Below are 21464 nucleotides of genomic sequence, written 5' to 3' on the forward strand. Positions count from 1 at the left end.
TATTTAAATAATATTTATATTATGGTTTAAATTGCATTGTATGTACTCAATAATTTCGAACGAAATTGTTTTTTAAAAGATACAAGAGAGCACGAGAATATATCAATATCACTAACATATGAATTGTGGAGGTCAAACATTGTGTATAAGGGTAAATAATTGTCCCTCTTTACTACCAAATTGCCCTACGTGGGCCCTCCTTGGAACACACTTTATAAAGTAGTAGAACAATTCATTCACAATCTTTATTATTACTCAAAAATCCTTTAACGAACTGTATTAATTTATTTTTGGACAAGGTACATATATTGACAGCAAATGAATTATACAATCACTCCATATTTGTACATATATTTTAAATTTAAAAAATTACGCATTTATAACATTATTGCAACAAGTTTATTCTTGCTTGTCCGGGGTAAGAATCCTCATGGTTTATAAAAATCAAAGGTTTATATCAAAGCATGTATATATCAATGTAATAAAACCTTTATGTATATTTAAACACAATAAATAATAATAATAAAAGGTTTTATGTGAATAGTGTATAATTCACTTCTAACAATAACATTTCTAGGCATTAAGTTCGCTATTCGAAACCATGAAACAAATATTGATTCCTTCTACCAGACTTTGCTAAGTACCTTCAAAAATTAAGACAATATATACATATGAAAACATATCAACATATAGGGTGATAATAAATTTTGCTCATATACTCGTAATGATAGGTTTAGACTCTTGATTATATATAGAAGTAATTCGATGATTATTCCCTTAACGCCATATATAGAGTTTTAAGTTATATATTTAAGTTAAACACAGCAATTTATAAGTAAAGTGCTGTAAATTTTTTCATTCCGTTTTCACCGGACAAAAATCGCGGTCGAAAAAAAAAAGTGAAAAAGCACATCTCATTAAATTTAATCCTAATCCGAAAGCTCTGCTGTTCTAAAAACGGGTACAATTTACATTTTTCGCGTCGGTTTGTTTTGTGAGCTTATTTCTGACCCGGTCCTCGCGCTAATTGGAGGGTAAACAATGATAACACCTCTAGACTTTGAGCTTATCTACCCAGTGATGTTATTTTCATCGATACTTTAGTATCGATTAAAAATTTGAATTACAAATTTATTCTCTTACTACGGAATCTAGTAAGCAAAAAAAAATCGGTAAAAAACTTTTAAGGTAAACGGTTTTATTTGATACCCATATTGTGGTGGTTGTGGAAAAATATGTACCTAGTAGCCATATTGTAGCCATATTGGAACGGCGTCCATGTTGAATTTTAAATTTTGTCATAATCATTGTGTTTTACTAGTGTAGCCCTTTTATTTGATACCCATATTTAGGGGGTTAAGGCAAAATACGTAATCCGCCATTTTGTATCGGCGGCCATCTTAGATTTATATTATTATTGATTTTATTATAAAATATTGTCATCAAAATTAAATGTATGTACCAAATTTCAGATCAATCTGACAACGGGAAGGTGCTTAAATTTAAATTTCTAATTTTGACCCAAATAAATAAATAAATTCCGTACGGGTCGAACTAAATAAAACCGTTTAATAACACGACAATGTGATATATGTCATCACCTCGTCAGCTAATTGAAGTCACGATGATCAGTCGTGCGCTGCTCATATCAAGTAGCTTCGCGCAACCTTGACTACATCGTCGCTTCACCTAGTGGTGATCTACCCACGCCTCCTCATTTGTTATTTACATTCAAATTATTCATTACTTTAACACATATGGTGTACACTCTCTTCTTTTTTTCGGATCCGATATCAAAGCTCCGAGGATAGCTCACTCCATTGTATTTAATGGAATCAGGCGATACCTTGCGGAAGTCCATCCTAAGTAAGAAAAGGATCAATATTTAGCCACTTTCGCACATGCAGTGGTAGCCGTGCAACAAAGTGCACCGCCCACCAGCCCGCTGATAAATGCGGCAAACAATGCGAATTACACAACTACCACCGTTAAATCATTCAACACGTGTTTCACCCCTCCACGGGGCATCTTCAGGAGTTATGTTACACCGATTAGTGCCATTGTTCTTAAGCACAATATTATTTATATAATATATGATCATTTTATCGACACATCAGAATTAACAATTAATCCAAGTACATCCTTATGCGAAGGCGCTTTCTAAACTGCCATGATCGCGTTTTCACCGCGTTTCCCGCGCAAACTGTAACTTCCTAACCGCCATATTTCAAATTTGGAACACGTATTAATCACGAGCGACGCCCTATTTATCAATTTCGGCGCGAATTACCGCGAACCGCGTGTACCGCTTCCGGTTGGCATACAGTACTGTGGTTGACTTGCGAAACTTCCAAGAGAGAACGTTTTGCGTTCTTAGCTAATATTCTTCGGTTTTGTTTAACCTCATTAGTGAATAAATAGCTAGTTAATAAAGTAAGCATGTAGATTACCATAATATTTCGAAGGAGGTTTTATCTGTATAAGCTGTTTACAGTTTATTCTCGGTTCTCAATCTACAGGGTGATTGTTTATAGATATCGTTCACGTGAGTGTGCTCTATAATGCTGGCCACTAACGGACACTACACTTTTAGAGTTTAAATTATTCTGGCGCATTCGAAATTTGAACACTGATTTAAATTCGGATTCCATCAGTGAATAAGCCGCTGTCATTGCGTTCGGGTCGAAAATGTAAATTGAAAATAATCACTACTGGCTATTTTTTCTCGTCATTGAAATAGGAACAACTAAACACTCGGGTACAGCAACTCACCTCTAGCCGCTACACATGTGTAAGTATATACCGGGTAGATATAAACTCTAAAGAGTTGAAAGCTGATTAATGATCACTCTGAAATATGTAAAATTAAATACATTTTGGCCAGAAACTTTTAATAGTACAAAGTCTACAGAGCCAAATCTAATATATAAAATTCTCGTGTCACGGTGTTCGAACTTGAACTCCTCTGAAACGTCTTGACCGATTTTTACCAAATTTTATATGCGTATTTAGTAAGTCTGAGAATCGGCTACTATCTATTTTTCATACCCTTAAGTGATAAGGGTTATTCACCCATAATTTTTTTTTTTTGACGAAATCTTTGGTTTTTATTTTTTTATGATACAACATACAAAAATACATACAACCCTAAGTTTTCACCCTTCCACGATCAACCCTTATTTTTAAATTGAAAATTAAAAATATTTTTTTGCAAAACAAGGTTTGCGGGATCAGCTAGTAGTATATAATAATTATTTTTGATATATAGCAATTTACATTTTATTACTATATTATCATAACATTATTTATTATTTTTGGAACCATTCTTTTATGAATAGAGTTTACCATACATTAAAGGCAAATGAACTATACAATCACTCCTTAAAAGTTTTTTAAAACTAACTAATCACCATGTTTACTATTAAATTTGTGTAGAAAATGTTGTATAAAATTGTTATAATATATAAAGCTTTCATTAAAATATATTTTTCGGTTGCTCCCAAAGGAACGGACGTTTCCGGTATGTTTTTAAATTAAATCTGTTATAAAAATGCAAATAGCTTAGTCTATGATAGCTTGGCTGTAGATACAAAGCCTTTTATCGATATATCATTCAACGTATATGATTTAACATTTTGACACGGATAAAAATTAAAAAATATCTTTTTTTGTATTGTGTGCATAAATATATTATTATAATTTAAATCAAATTGAATCTAGATCAGATTAATATTCGTTATACATCCTTCAATGGATAGGAAAGCTTCGAGGGTAGGGTGTAATAGCAAAAGCTTATGAGATAGCGTAATCTCCCAAGTGGATGTATCGCTAAAGGATCACATACTACATATTACCATGATATTAAGCTCATCTATGTACGTATTATATATTTATATATAAACTATTAAAGTAAATTAATTAAAATTATATTGGTAAATCTAATATATAAAATTTCCATGTCACAATGTTAGTTACCGTACTCCTCCGAAACGGCTTGACCGATTTCTACCAAATTTTATATGCGTATTCAGTATGTCTGAGAATCGGCTACTGTCTATTTTCCATGCCCTTAAGTGATAAGGGTGGTCCACTCCTAAATTAATTTATTTTTTGTACAAAATTTTTTGTTTTAATTTTTTATGATACAGCATAAAAAAATACATAATATACAACCCTAAATTTTCACCCCAATACGATCAACCCTTATTTTTTATTTCTTAATTAAAAACTTTATTTTAAAGGCTAAGCTCAAGGTTTTGACGATAGGTTTCATGAATGTTGAGGATATTGTTAGATTAGTAAGTTAGGAATTCAGTAGTTTGAACGATTCATACCCAAGCCATGTTATTGTTTTAATTTATTTAAAACTCTTTTTTACACCTCAGTAAATAAATACAGAGAATGCATAATCATTAAATAATATTACATTTATGTACAAAATTTCCTTTCTGTCTGATTTTTGGTTTCATAAACTTTTTAAATTAATTTTACGATCGTTATGGAATAATTATGGAGTTTATAATAAAAAATATACACAGTTACCTACAAAGAGTTACCAACTTTATAGCCTAGAGTCTTGCTTGATAAATTTTAAAGAAACAAAACGCTTTTCCCGCGCTCGGCCATATTTCATATTTCGAACGCGTATTAATCAAACGACGCTCTATTTAGCGCGTTTGGGCGCGAATTATTGTCGCACCGTATTACCTACTTCCGGTCGACGGCGCTTTGAATTATGATTGTTGTTGGCGTTTCTAACGCCGCCCGTTAGCGGCCAGTGTTGCCGTATTTGTCGTTTGTTTGACATATGTTTTATTCTAATTTACGATTTACATGGGATTTTAGTATTTCTCCCAATATAAAAACAGGCTATACTTTATTTTAAATATACAGGGATATTGAAAAAAGATGTAATAGCTTTATAGAGGCGAATTTACGGCTCATTTGCCAGCAAATAACTCTAAGGCTTTTACATCTTTTTTCAATTACTTTGCATAAACTAATCACCATTAAATATGTTAATAATAATTAGTATTAATATACAGTAATTCAAATTTGAAAAACGAATTTTCTAACTATATTATCAATACCTTATTATCTATGAAATCTTTGATTTTTGGATAGAATGTAGAATATGTTAATTGACAGGAAATGAGATTTGTATTTACACTGATAAACAATTATTCTATATATAATGATTATAATGTATCGGTAAAGAAATATCATTTCTTAAGAAAAACTTTTCTTCCTCTAGATTAGAAGATACATTGAGAATTCAAGTGAGATTACAAAGTTACTACAGAAAAATGTCATATTTTATGGAATTAACACACACCACATAACGTGTGTTAAATAATTAGTAAGGATTATTTCCAAAGTATTAAGATAATAACGTTAAAATATGAAATTCGTTTATTCAACAGTAGAACATTTAACAGAACTTTTAATGATTGTCAACTACCTACTACTCCTATTATTTTATTTACTCCTATAACTACTTCTATTATTTAACCTATTTTATTTTTTCCTCGACTCTGCTTCTTAATGATTTATAATTGTGGAGAAGAATCAGGAAGAAACTTCACAACAATATATCATTTAATAAAGTTTTACACAAATTTATACCTATACAATTTATCAGACATAGCCTTAATGAAATCAAAATAAATAGGTAACATTACTGCCAAGGATTCTTATCATTTAATTATTTTAATAATAATCTTTTTCGTCAATTTATTTTTAATATGCGTTTTTAATTTAATTAAAGCTATTCCAAAAATGTCTGTGAAAATTTATTAAACAATCTTATTCCGTTTATTACAAATGCACGGTGCCTTGTACATACACTATGAATGTCCCATATATTCTAAATCTATTATAATTATCGTAAACATACTAAATATTATCATAAATATATTGTGAGGTCACTGTAAGATAATTGACCTTTTTAATCCGATTTCTTAAAGAGATTCGCGGACCTTAGTTGTAAATAGCTAGGATGGCTCTCTTTTGCGAAACAAATATATTTTTAATATTAGCACCTCCACCTCAAATATGAATCCATGAGACATTAAATAAAATACACTATCTTTGCATAATAAAATTATTATTTTCTCTCTGTAGTCTTCGGTTTCCGATCACTGGTACATTGTCTCCGATCACAGCTTTTCTTTAATGGAGTAATAACTTAAGTCGACAGTTTTTCAAAGCCTTAATGTCCAAACAACCTCACGAAGGAACTCAATTTTGAACTGTACACGTTAAGGTGCGGCACTCGACCCGTGATCATTGTAGATTAGCGAAACATTAAAAGTTTTCCCATTAGTTGGGGGAGGTAACTTTTCACGTCGCCCGGTCTGGTTTTGATATCTTTAAAGTATAAGTTATGAATCTGCGGTAAACTTTCTCACGAGATAAACTTTTTTTTTAATTTATGGAAGTTTTTTTTCTCCCGGAGAAAACTAAAAGAAACGCTGGTATATTTGCTCTCTATTTATAATTCAGAAAATAATTTCTAACTATAATTGGTTTTTATAAACGAATCTATAATAATCTCTCACATTCGTAACGCGTGATATTTGTCAAAATAAGTATCAATAGATTCATACTTTAGGTAATCGAATTTAAAAATCTAATTAGCATTTTTAATAATTATTTATGCTGAATTTCCTCACGGACTTTGTACAGTCAAAAATTTTCACAGTGCAATGAAATAATGAACACACAATTTAATTCAGAGTGGTCGATTAATATAAAACAATGTTTATTTTAAAAATTAAATATGATTTTAATTTCGTTCACTTACACAATAATGACTTCTGTATACCGCTAAATATTTATTTATTAATACTACATCTTTAGACACCTTCATCGACTTACTTGCAACTTTTTTATTTTAATATATCTCCTTATTCGTGCACTCTGGTCCGAGTGGTCCAGGGTCATGCCTCGGTTCTGGTGCCTCCGCTGCTCTCCCAAACCGGCGCCAAGTAGCTGGGTGTTTATTGGAGTGAGAGTAATCATTTACTGACTTATTTATGATAGTTTTAACGACACTAAAGGCCTAGCTTCTGAATACCAGTTCTGAAGTCTTATTTTCACAGTGATATAAAAGACTAACACAAGTCAAAAGTTTAACTAGGGACAGAAGTTTTAATGTACTCAACGGTTGTATCCTTTATAATATTTTATTCGTCATAACCAAATTGTATATGCCAGAAAATAAAAAAGCCGAATTAACTAAGTTGCTTTCGAATTTTATCATTAGCAACACATTCGTTGCATTTTTATTTATATAGGTATCTATTTGGTAAGGTTATTATGTCAGTTAAACAGGCTTATCTATATGTGGTGATTATTTTATATGTGCCTTATAAGGAGGTTTAAGATAACCTAAAGAGTAACGAAGAAGGCTGCGCTGAGAGGTTTACTGTTAAATTTAAATTTTTATTTTCGCAGAATAACCAAAGTCACCGACTTAATTCCGAGAATTGCTCATCTAACGTAGTAGCGAACATAGTACATTGTACGGGGTACCTAGGCTGCTGGGATCTGTTACGGGTCCCACTAGTGGACATGCGCTGAGAGTAAATACGCGAAACCTCACTCCGAGGCCCGTGTCTCGAGAGATTCGCCGAAATGACCAGATGACGATCTCTCCCACCAGCGCGCAGGCTCGCGTAGAATTATATTAGGGATATTACCCCGAAGTAACCAGATGATGATCTCTCCCACCAGCGCGCAGGCTCGCGTAGAATTATATTAGGGATATTACCCCGAAGTAACCAGATGATGATCTCTCCCACCAGCGCGCAGGTCCGAGTAGAATTAAATAGAGACCGGGGTACCTCAGATACAGCACGGTTCCCTCTCTCAGATACAGTACTTCGTAGCATAACATAGTTAATTTATATTAGTTAGTGCTTAAATTAGTTTTTGTGTATTTAAAGTCTAAATAAACATGTTTCTTTGCTATATCGTTCTGCGAATTTCTTTCGAGAGCAAACCCACGTGTCACTTTAAAGTTTAGTAAATACCAAAGTAAAAAGCGCCTTTGTGGAATACGGGCATGAGCCTGTACATGCAGAGTGAGTGGGCCTCCCACTGGGTACACCGATGGCATAATCGAGGCCGTGGAAGTCGATGTATACTTGGTCTATATCTTACAGTGGTTGCATTACATCATCGCATAATTATATTTATAACTCGAGCTAGTTACATATTTTTTACAAATTTCTTAGTTGTTTATGAGACGATATGTCTCATAATATTTCATGAAAACGAAATAATAGTGATAGTAAGAAGTTAAAACTCAAACTGTTTCGAAATCAAAACACAGAGAACACGGGAAACGGACGGCTACTGTATATTCAAAGGCGTAAACAAACATTCGTGCGTTGCAAACTTTAGCAAATATTTGCGGTAAAATTCGAACAACTGAATCCATAATTTAACAGGCAGGTATACCGTCCTCCGGGATTCGTACCGGACAAAACGAAGACCATGACCCGAAAATATCATACAACGATCGAAGAGAGAATATTTTTCTACTCCCTTGTAAGATATATTGAAAACAAAATACAATTATCAAGAAATATGATACAATAAACAATATACAACAATATTATAGTATTACACATAAGTATGTAGCGCTTAAACAAAAAGCCCACAATCGCCCTCTATAAAACTTCTCCCAAAAGATATACATGGGAAGATATAGAGTGACTCTGTGTTTGGCACTGATCGGTGTAACATAACTCCTGAAGATGCCCCGTTGAGGGGTGAAACAAGTGTTGAGTGAATTAACAGTGGCAGTTGTGTAATTCGCATTGTTTGCCGCATACGCATTTATCAGCGAGCTGGTGAGCGGTGCACTTTGTTGCACGACTACCACTGCATGTGCGGAAGTGGCTAAATATTGGTCCTTTTCTTACTCAATGGGGAGATATACTACAATCGCCACGATCGGCAGGCGGGTTGGCGATGGCAATGTATTACTACGGTACCCAGATAATGGTGCTACCCGTCCTCTGGAAACTTATTTGTAGACAGTGGTGATCCCATATAATTTAAGCAAAAAGTGTGAGTTGTATAAAATTGTATCTTGTGAGTAAAACCCGCGACATACGATCACAATTCTCAGTCCACTACGCTGAGCTACCATTGTTTGAAAAACAAAAGTCATCTGAAATGTAATATTTCAAAAGGTTGATTTCCTGAGGTTGCTTTTTTATACTAATCTATCTTTTAGAATAACATGATATCTAATTAAACTATTCATGTAACCATCGAGTAAAAATAATATATTAATATTTGTAGTTCAGCATCACCAGTCCATTTATTGGAGTCCCTGTCTGATCCAAACAGTCTTGAGTCGTTTGAGTTTGACCTTAAAGCCATTCAATATATAACTAGAAATATCCCTGTCTACCCAAATTGAGCAAAAAGGATGAAGTTTTTCTTCATCTAGAAACAATAATATAAACGATTAATGATCCCCCGACGCAGTAAAGAAGAGTGTAATATTATTTATGATCACAAAACGTTGGACGGATAAGAATCATTTTTCCGCTGTCACTCACTTCCGGTGCTAATGTCAGTGATTTATTGACCTTACGAAGGGACACCATGATGCCTTATAAATATCTAATGGTGGCCTCTTTCTATCTTTACAATTGATTTCACATTTGGTTCTTTTCGGAATTGTTAATGTGTTTACTGAAGTGTTGTCATTGGATAAATGTTTTCTTTCATATTTCGTCCCGTTTCGATTTATCAAACACAATTATATAATTTTAAACATATTTATAGAGTCTATGTGAGAATAGTAGGCTAGTTGGAGCAGCTTGCTAGGGCTCCTTATGTCTGATATAGGTCGTCAGCACCGAGAACCATATCCGGCTGCTCCCCCTACAACGCGGTAGACCCGATATTCGCACGATGAATGCAATTAATGCTGACAAGTGTTTTGTACAAATATTTTATATTGATAAATTAGTTATGGACATCTGATTAATTCTTTTTGCATCACAAGTGAAAAAAAGACGAAGGCACTATGGCTTCGGTAACGAGAACATTTTTCCAATCTGAACACGATTCTGGTCCAAATGTTCATAGGCCACAGTAGATTTTTCGAGTACCTATAAAGGTTCGAACTCAAGGGTAATCTCTCTTGCTTCTGTGATCTGGGTGTAGACCAGTATGTGCTGAACCTGATCATCGGCTATCCCGTATTTAGTCTTAGCATAGAGAATAGAGGAGGAAAATATCGCCTCAATGGTAAGTAAAGAGCAGTGTCACGGGTCTTATTTCAGTTCTGCAAAAAGGTAATAGGAAGAACAACAAAAGCAATAAATAAATAAAAAGAACAAAAAAAAATAAAAATAATAAATAAGAGTGATAAAATAGCTGTGATATATGAAATGTAAATTCGATGTAATACATATAGTAAGAAAATAAATAAAAATTAAGAAAAAGTAGATTGTTATACAAATTATAAAAATAATAAACGTAAAACTGTATAACTCTGAAGGAAAGGTGAAGAAAGTGAGGAGTGAATGAGTGATTGAGTGAGTGTGTGTGTGAGCAAACGAGTGAGCGAGTGTGTGTGCGAGTGAAGAGTAAGTAAGTGAGTTAGTGATGATGAAGATATTGTGACGGCAATTAGAGGAAAGAATGAAAGACATCAAGAAGTACGAAAGATGAGTATGGAAATTAATTAAAGTTAAATAAGAAAAAAATTAAGAATCAGTTAATAGAAGTTGCTTAACAGCTGACCAAAACAATGAAATTTATTCAGCGCTCGTACGGTGAATCCAATGAACGATGAGAAATCATTTAGCAAATATCTTTTAAGGTAAACGCGATAGATCGATAATCTTACTTTGTTGAACAAACTTTTGGTTAATATTGTTATCTTTTTGACGTGTTATTAACCATCAGATAATGATTAATATTTAATTAACACATATTTATTTTATACAAATTTCTTCACTAAACTAACTACTTCACTTTACAATATTTGTTTAAATATTTACGTGAATATAACAAGTTGTTGAATATTAATGTTTTTACGTAACCTATTCTGTGAATGTACCTTGTGAATTCCGTTCAAAAATTATAGACGCAAAGTAAATTTCTGACAGTCCATTTACCCTTGTCAGCCAAAGGGTGAGGTCGCATCAGTGTCGGGGATCGATCCATATAATGTTTTGGTCACAGTACCGATTGGATTCTGAGGTGAATATATTGAGGATTAGGCATATACCTTGCATATTTTACCCTTAAAAAGGCGTCGTTTTAGTTTAAACTGCGAGGTCCTTTATTAGGCTTTTAAATACATCAAGAGCATTCTAAATTCTACAGAATGATTAGGTATAGGTGTAATAGATTTAAAAAAGTGAACGACTAGATCATTTACTGTATGGTTACACACCCTATATGAATAATTTCAGAAATATTAAATATTTTAATGTGCAAAAAGCGTTCGTTCATATTGATACCAATAGAGAAACAAATTATTTTAACATATTTAATTGTGATCAAACTATACATGGTGATTGATAAATAATTGTAAATGTTTCAAAACTTTTTCCTGAAAAATGGGCTACGTAATTACCCCTTTAATGATTTTATATCTATAACCAATAATACTGTATAATAAAACATTAGATATTTATCCACCGCTAGTAAAAAACTATGGATGTTTTATAAATAGTTATAATTGTGATAAAATAAAATATCGGTTGATAGTATATATAGAAGTCGTTTAAAGTGATAGTGGGCGAAGCAAATGGCTATTGTAGGCGACGGCCGTTGAGGTCGAAATATTCTCGAGTGGCCAGACGCGGCGTGGGCAGGCCGCCCACTGGGTGGACTAATAACATATTCAAGGTCGTGGGACGTCTCTAAATGTGGGCAAAGCAACATCGATCTTCATTTAAATAATACGATTTCTTTTTAAATGGCCCCCGCTATTGGGGGCCTCTCGTACCCTTATCTTTGGTGGGACAGGGACTTTACGGGCAATTTATTTTTTCACATAGTTATTTATTATTTCCATTCTCTCCTTTCGTTCTTCACATATTCTTTCAATCTATTCTTTCATGCCACATTTCTGCTATCTTTCCCTTTTTACTCTGTGACCTTTCATTCCTCCCTCATTACATGTTACATTTTATTTCTTTTCGTTTACATTTTTGTCACATTTTATATCACATTTTGACTTACATTTCATCACATTTTTTTTGTCTATTTAAAATTTTTCTTATTTTCTTTATATGATGGTGATGACGCTATTGAAGTAGATTTCTTCAAATCTATTTCAATATCGATTAATTATTATCAAAATATTGTTTGATTGCATCGCAAATAACGGCTTTAAGTTTTAAATTTTATTTATTTACTTTAAAATATTAGCTGGCAGAAGCGTTATTAAATATGCACTCAAGTGGACTTAACTCAAGATTTCTCATACAATAAATAATAAAGAGAACAGATAAGAAAAGTAGCTTCAGCATTTTAATTTATAATAGAATTCAGAGGAATATTTTCAATTCATATCATTAAAAATGTTTGTTGTCTAAGTATTTTAAATATTGGTATATAAGAGTAGTAGTAGCCCAGTTTATAGCCGAGACAAACGATCGTAGGCCATGAGTTTTACTTCCTAGATTACGATGTTATATAATTCACACTTTTTGTTTCGAAATTATTGAGTACATACAATGCAATTTAAACCATAATATAAATATATAAACCATAGTCTTTGATCACTGTTTAGTCATGTTTTTATTTTTATTTGTTTTTTCATTGTTTGACTATAAATCATTATATGTTCTCAGTGAGATAGTTATAAGGTAACAACTGTAACTAATTTTATATTTCTAAGCTTCTAAGTTTGTACTTTCTTACTGCCTTTTGTTACTGTCTATCTCCAATAAAGTAAATAAATAAATAAATACTTATATAGGATTGCCACTGCACACAAACAAGTTAGAAGATGGATAGCAGCGTCCTCTGCGCACCATAATAACGCAACGAGATCGCCAACCCGCCTGCTAAGCGTGGCGATAGTAAAAAGCCAGTCGTAATATTATTTATTATACCAAAAAGCCAGAACACACTGAATAATCGATTCAGAAGCACTAAACAGCGTATACTCACAGATAAGTCCCTTGTATGGAATACATAGCAAATAAAGAATGAAAAAGAAGATTTTTATTTATTAACGTACCATAATTTCAACTGTTGGAATATAAGATAAATAATACGTTATAATATAAATAACCGTGATAAGTATATTTGTGGACAAAGGTCTGCCTGCACCTTACGTTCTCTGACAGCAACTTAATAACGTTGTCCCCAGCGGTTACTCTATGGCTCTTTAAAGGGACTCTGAGCTTTCCAATGAGGTCCTAAGTAAGAGAATAAGTTTGACTACAGTAAGCTGTCATTGTGCAATTATTAGACGCACTTTGCGATGCATATTATGATGTTTGTTATAAAAATAAATGACTTGTACTAATTTGTAATATTATTTTCACGTTTATAATATACTCTTGTTCTTAAAGATGTCTTGATATCGCGAAGCTATATACCGTGTACGTTCATACAGTCACTGCCACCGGGGAGGTTTCAAATCAAATACACAAGTTAAAAATTAAAACTTACGCTCCGGGCTCCGTAATTTCTAAAGTCGGCGAAATAAAAGAGCCGAGACTCGCGCAACTCCTCTCCTAACTAACGTCACAACTTTTAATACGCTGATAATCTCTAAAGTATAAATCAGACGCCGCGGTACGGTTACATCTGCGCGGGGACGGAAATCGCGAGTGGATTTTTTATATAAAAATAAACTTTCCTATCTCTGCTCGTTAATTTCGGAAATATATTTCCTCTCAATTCCTGTAAGTTCAAGTTGTCATCATCGTTTTTGGACATAAGCATCCAGCACTGATTTAGAGTAAGACAGATTGGAAACCGCCTGAATCTAGTACTTCCTTGAAAATCCTTGGTCTTCACTCCAGAATTTTAAACCCTTCTGTTCTGCGCACTAATTGACCCGTCAACTGCCATTTTACTAGCCCGTGGGCTACGTCGGTTACTTGCGTGCTATGAGGCCTATCATCATTATCACAATTGCACGTCGACGACGTCCACTGTTGGACATAGGCTTCCCACAGGCGGCGTGTTGACTTATTGAAGCCCATGAGAAGTTATTTATATCATTTTTTATTAACAATTGCCTAGCATTTCCTTCTCGAAAACAATAAGAAAAATATTAGCGTAAATTCTCTGCTAAATTTGTATTTTAAAAACAAAGTCCCTATTGAAAAGTCTTTTTTAATATTAAAAATATTGCTTTTACTTCAACATGCAGGACTACATCTAACCAACGCTTCGATATTACAAATCATCGAGTGGTGTTCTAAAGAAATTGCTCACTCCAGCTCTACGGAGCTACGAGAGGTAATTTGTCGCTTTTTTGTCACAGCATCCCCCAGGAGCCTCGGGAGGGTTTGATTGAGGTCATATATTACAGCGTAGGTGGCGCCTTGTACCGAGGTGGTCCAATCTTTTCGCGTGATATACTTTATCGGCTTCCAATTTATGAATAATAAATATAATTGTTTTCGGTACGGATTATTGGCTATTTCGTGTTGTAATTGTTTTAAAAATAATGTACCATAAATTTAAATTAACTAAAAATTATTGCTAAAATAACAGAATTTAACTACCACGCGATATCGAAATTCAAATACAAAATACTTATATTGAAGAAGAGTTTTACAGGCACTTTTGAATCGAAATTTATTATAACATTATAGAAAGTACAGTATAGTTATACAGAGTATACTACGGGCTCGAACACGCTGATAGGCTGTCAAGAAACTGTCAGAAACATAATTGATACTCTTTTTAAATTAAATTATTAATTGATTTATACATTTTAATATTAAACATATAAATAAGTAAACTATTTTGTTAACTTTTTTATTTATTTATTTTGATCGCACTCTCAATTCTGCCTAAATGGCATTTGCATATGACGCGATTATGAGGTGGTAGGATGCAGTGTGCTTAGCTTAAGAATTCTTTTATAGTAGTGAAGATCGAGGACTCTCGCAGAAGCCTCGACACGGGTCGCAACAAGATCGAGGTGCCGCTGAGGTCTAAGATCGCTTCGGTGAACGCACTATGGAGTGCCTCAACTCAAGGACTCCCACAAGAGAACCTCTGTTGTTTTTTTACATTATCGACAGAGTAACGAGTTAGTAATCTAGAAGCAAATCTAATGCTTATGTAAATAAACCTAAAATATTATATTCCGTTAGTAAATTTTTGATAGGTTAAACCAAAATAATAATAAACAATTTTAAAGATATCTACTAATAATTGAAGCCATTAATATCATCAGCTATAGAAGTCTGAATGAAATGCAAAAAATTTTAATAGTGACAGATATTTTGAAGAACGAATGATTATGGACAAAAAAAATATGAAACACGAAAGAAGAAAATAAATTTGAAATCATTTATCCTTCTAAACCCTTAACGCAAAGGGTTAAGGGTACAACAGGTACATGTAGAGTTGAACGAAATGTCCCCAAAAACAAGTGCCATAAAAAATCTTAAGTCTTTAGTCTTCTTAAATCTCTATTCTGGATTTTATTACATCATTTACACTTGAATTTACATTATTCACTTTTCTTTCCTAATGGTAAAAATATCAGATTCATCAGCACTGGTTTCATATTCCTTAACAATTTACCGAGCCTTTCTGGCTATTTGCTAAAATTATCGCTTCAAAAAACAAAAACCCTTGTGACTGTAAACATCGAAAATATCTTCGACTTAGTTTGACTTAAACGAATTTAAGGAAAGTTCTGAAGGGCAATAAACTTGGTCAAGCGTTTAGCACGTCTACTTGTATTGTATGCAAAGAACTTGTACCCTGAATTGTTTGCATTGTTTTCACTTAAACACTAGTTCAACGAGTATCATAATCGTAGTGAGGCATTAAATTAGATACTATAACTTGTTCTTTGCCTGTCATTTTACATAGAGTGCAGTGCTTATGGAAAAAGATTAGAGATGAAGGTATAGCTTATTTGTCTATAGATATCATCGTTGTCGTCTTCACTCTCTAAAAATCAAGTTTATTGTGGAATCTTTTCATATTCGGACGTATCAGAAAAGCTTGCAAATTAGTTTTGGTAAAATGAGCTCGAATTAATAACTTGGTCTTAGTTTCAGTCCATAGACATCCACGGCGAGTCAAAGGCGTCCTACAAAGATATTTATGGGGCGATATATTATCGCCACGCTTATCAGGTGGTTTGGACGCCCATGCTCTGGAAACTTGTGAGTGTCGGCAATCCTATATAATTAATGCACAAAATATGAATTACATAAGATTGTATCTCAGAATCGAACTAGCGACCTACGTAAGTCGCAGCCCTTTACCGATCGGCTACCAAAAATTATGTACGTGATCTCGGCAAAGTCATCACTCTATTTAAAAAAAAAATAACACTAATTAAGATATTTCGCTCGATTTTCGCTCCGAGGCTGAGAGGTGGTTTATGGTCAATGCAATTTTTTACGCACTTAAATTTTCTTGATTTCTACTAGTGAATGTATGAACTTGTTTTTGAGCAGCTAAGTTAAATTACCAAACTATTGATCACGATGTATGATTTTAAAAGTTTTATTATATTTTACGTAATTTTAGGACACTAAGTATATACTAAATCCCAAGTCAAAGTTGTCTTTGTTTCGTCGTAAGAAGAATGCATGTCTCACTGTGGTGTTGCATCAAATCTGCAGTTTGCACAATTCGTCGCACACAATTTCCGAGGCGTCGTTTAGTTGCCGTATTAATTTGTGCATTCGCGCCGCTCAGCGGAATCCATTCCGTTTGCCGATCCAATTAATAGTCTATTTGGAATTAGATCTCCGACCGCTCGGTGCCGCCCAGACGTACTGCATGCGCCGTGAACGTTTGCGAAACAACGTGATTTATGCCTTTTGTTAATTTGCGGTCTTTGCGAATGGAGACGTTTCGAAACACCCTGTGTTGTGACGAGTTTATTATAATAGTACTGGTTAGTTTGAAAGTCAAAACTTAAATTATATTTCGAATTTCATTTTAATCGCATAATATCACTCCTGCACATAGTTCTCCGTCATAGATTTCCAAAACAACTGGCGGCCTGCATGAAGCGTCTTCGAACGAATTTAATAGGATTGTCTGTAGACCTTGTGAGTTAATGTTCTACACTTGCTACCATAAAATGTTGATGTGATGATGAATGTTGTTGCCACAGCTGGGCATAGGCCTTCACCTAAGTTTCCAATAAAACTGTGTGTAAGTGGTCTGCTTCCAGCGTGTTCGAACGATCTTGAAAAAGTAATTTTTCCATTTCACAGGCCTCGACTATATTTTCAAAAACGTTATCTTTTGGTCTGCACTTCAGAACTTTAAAGCCTCTGTTATATGTGCTGTATGATAAGTCAAATCAAGTCAAGTTCTTGGTCAAGTCTTCGGATCAAGGTTAATATTAACGGCTTAGTTATATCTATGGTATTTATGAAAAAGTAAATATATTTATTTCACACTTAACAAATATAACTTTTCAATAATACATTAATTCATAATAAGAATGCCGAGTCCATTTCATTGTAAAGAGAAAGAAAACCTCTGCAATGTAAAGTGTGTCGTGGCAATAAGTACGTTTTTAAAATACACGGATTAATATATCAGTAGTATATTCGTATCTTAATTCTGTTTTTAAACAGTTTTATTTAGTTAGACCCGTATGGAATTTGTTTATTTGGGTCAAAATTAGAAATTGAAATTTATGCACCTTCCCGTTGTCAGATTGATCTGAAATTTGGTACACACACATAATTTAGATGACAATACAATAAATTAAAATCATTAACATTATAAATCTAAGATGGCCGCCGATACAAAATGGCGGATTACATATTTTTCCTTAATCCCCTCAATATGGGTATCAAATGAAAGGGCTAAACTAGTAAAACACGATGATTATGTCAAAATTTAAAATTGAAGATGGACGCCGTTCCAATATGGCGGACTAGGTACATATTTTTCCACTACCACCACAATATGGGTATCAAAAACCGTTTAACTTAAAAGTTTTTTAAATGTATTTATGAATGATAAATCTTTCACAATAGAATAAGAAGATAGAGTTTAAAACCTTTCCTTGACTCTCACTTCGTCCATTAATCGACATGTTTCTCCCCACTCCGGTTTCAATCAAATAAATATAGGTTACAACATGATCGATATAAAATAAAAACTTGACAGTACATTAACCCATATCAAATGGATACGGGGGACTTTTGGGTTATTTTATTGTAGGGTATACGTACATAATACTTCACTCAAACGTACAAAGGATGAATACATGATTATTTACTACTGATCTTGATTTTCAAAACAAGACTAGCAGAGAGCTTTAAAATATATTTTACTACACAGACAGACTAAAAGTCGAAAGTTACTTGCGTAGTACAGTCGAATAGAAAAGAAATTTTGCACGTTTTTTTATAGTATTCGCTTTATTAAACGATTTAATGTCTGTTTATAAAATAACGCTTGTTTACAAAAGTTTTGAACAATTTAAAAATATCTGTGATATTAATCTAACTTGATCTTAAACATGTCAATTTTGATTCCAATTAACGAAATACGTTTGTATTTCATTTAATAATGAATGCTTAGATATGCCGAAGAAGCAAGGTCACCGATTAAACTCGATGAATTGCGCTTTGAAGTGGCAATGGTCGGAGCACGTCGCTCATGCAATCGACAGCAGTTGGAGCTGAAAGATCTTCAAGTGGAGACCACAAACCGGTAGACTTGGCGTGGTTAAGCTTCAACTAGGTGGATCGACAATATTTAATGGAATCAGGCGTCACCTCGCGGAAGTCCATCCTAAGTTAGAAAAGGACAAATATATAACACAGAGTGACTCTAGTCTCTAGAGTCACATTAGTGCCAGTTGACTTTGTTTATCACTAATCGGTGTAACATAACTCCTGAAAATGCCCCGTGGAGGGGTGAAACACGTGTTGAGTGATTTAACGGTGGCGGTTGTGTGATTCGCATTGTTTGCCGCATATTTATCAGCGGGCTGGCGGGCGGTGCACTTTGTTGCACGACTACCACTGCATGTGCGGAAGTGGCTAAATATTGGTTCTTTTCTTACTTAGGTAGATCGACGACATAGTTATCGTCACGAGAAGTCGTTGAATGCCGGCATATGCTTTGCAGTGAACGTCTATCGACTAAAAAGATGACCCAGAAACATTCTAATAGAAATAGAGTAGTTATAAAATAAATTACAAACACTATACTCTACAATTTGTACGATAGAACAGAATGAAAATTGTAGTTTTAATTATTCATTTCAATTGTTTCATTTTTAGTCTATATAAGAAAGTCGTTGCATGTAAGCATCCAGATGGTCCTATTGTAAATCTTCTGGGGAAGTCTACTTCCATATTACGGCTCATATGATGATTTATATGAAAGGAAAAATGAGAAAATTTCGTATTGATCACGCCGTTATCGTGTATTACGCATAGCAACACGGTGATCTATTTTTATTAATATAAATATAAAATTACCCGACGCGTTATAGACGAACGAGTCCTCAAAATTTCCCTAAACACATCGTCCTCAATTTGGCATGTCGCCAAATTAGGTGAGAACGTTCGGGCACGGCGGCGTTAAAATCTTGCGACGTACGTAAGAGCACTTCTTTATGACCCGACGTCACTTCGTCCCGGAAATTCGATCGTTCAATCTGGTGCCAGTGGCGCTATTAGACGGTAATGTGTGCGGAGCGGGCCTTCGGCGTGACGTCACTGCCTCCGACCCACTACGCCGTTGACGTGTGATTAACGGCTTTGTCTGTTAAAGGTTGTGTCCTGATTTTTTTTAATAGAAAAATTATTATCTAGATATACGAGTATATTCTTTTTTTAAACCGTTTCCAGGATCCCGCATTCACCTATATCGTAGGAAGAACAGGAATTTATTATTTTTTAACATTCTTGTTTATTATTTTATCCATCACAATTTCAATCATTCATTAATTATTATTTATAATGACTTTCTACTAGCCTTGTTCTATACATCACTTTTCTTTCCTATCCTTCGTTTTTTAAACATCACAGTGGATTACTTATATATATCACAGTACAATATAAAAAGATTTACCTATACATATGTTGTACAAGTCTAGAAACCAAGTTTCAAAGAAGAAATAAAATCATCATTATCATTCTCATGATTTCAGCTGTAAAACATCCATAACTGGACGCAGAACTCCTTATAGATTTCCAATAAGACTGGTAGGAAGTATCTCCAATCCAGCGTTTTCCAACTACCTTTATAAGGTTATCTGTCTATCTTTCGGATGGAGGTTCTACGGTAAGCTTCGCAGCCCGTGGTTTCGATAACGTTAAGGCTCCGGCGGTTTTACTGTTCTGCACACTATGTAGCCTGCCGATTGCCAATTTAACTTACCAATCCTCGGGCTACTTTCGGTCGTTTAAAGATCTACCCGATTCGATGTCGTAGAGTAATTCCAAGAATAATCTTCTACGGAAGATCAAGTGGACAGACGACTTTATTAAGTATTTATTGGATTCAGGCGTTAAGTCTATCCTAAGTAAGAAAAGGACCAATATATAGCTACTTCCGCCATGCAACAGTAGTCACGCAATAAAGTGCACAGCCCGCCAGCCCGCTGATAAATGCGTATGCGGCGAACCATGCGAATTACACAACTACCACCGTTAAACCACTGGCGCTGCTGCATGGCGGAAGTAGCTATATATTTGTCCTTTTCTTACTTTATTAAGGTCATCAGAAAACGCTGGATGGTTTAGCAGATGATGTCACACAAAAGAGATGATGATAATGATGGTTCTACTGTATTATTGTTGTAAATATATCTATGTTATTTACAACATATACAATGACCTGGAAAGGTGACGACAGACCGGAAAGCTCAGCTCAGGACGTCCACCCACAAGGTGGTCAGATGACCCAGTAAGGTTGCAGGAAGTCGCTAGATTCATACGGCTTCCAATTGGTCTTATTTTAAATCATTGCTGAAGGCCTATGTCCAGAAATGACGATGACAACTCAAATTTAAACGAATTGTTATAGAATTTAAATAATAAAAATATATTTGTAACTAATAAGCGTAGATAGGAAAGTTTTATTTTTTATGTAATCAATAAGTCAACACGCCGCCGGAGGGAAGCCTATGTCCAACAGTGGACATTGTCCTGTATGTTGAAGAAAAAGCAATATTTTTAATATTAAAAAAGATTTTTCAACAGGGACTTTGTTTTTAAAATACAAATTTAGCGGAGACTTTACGCTAATATATTTTTTTAATGAATGAAATG

The 21464-nt window shown here is 34.0% G+C and overlaps 1 protein-coding gene across 1 annotated transcript in view; it reads right to left on the reverse strand.

The window, feature by feature from the left end:
• The window catches only part of nrm (neuromusculin), a 694689-nt gene that overhangs the window by 318272 nt on the left and 354953 nt on the right, over nt 1-21464 (reverse strand). The gene's annotated exons all lie outside the window — the stretch shown is intronic.

The sequence above is a fragment of the Battus philenor genome, unplaced genomic scaffold (assembly GCF_028537555.1).
Source record: "Battus philenor isolate CCGP_79_NKW_IND1 unplaced genomic scaffold, ilBatPhil1.0.hap1 SCAF_25, whole genome shotgun sequence".
Lineage (NCBI taxonomy): Eukaryota > Metazoa > Arthropoda > Insecta > Lepidoptera > Papilionidae > Battus > Battus philenor.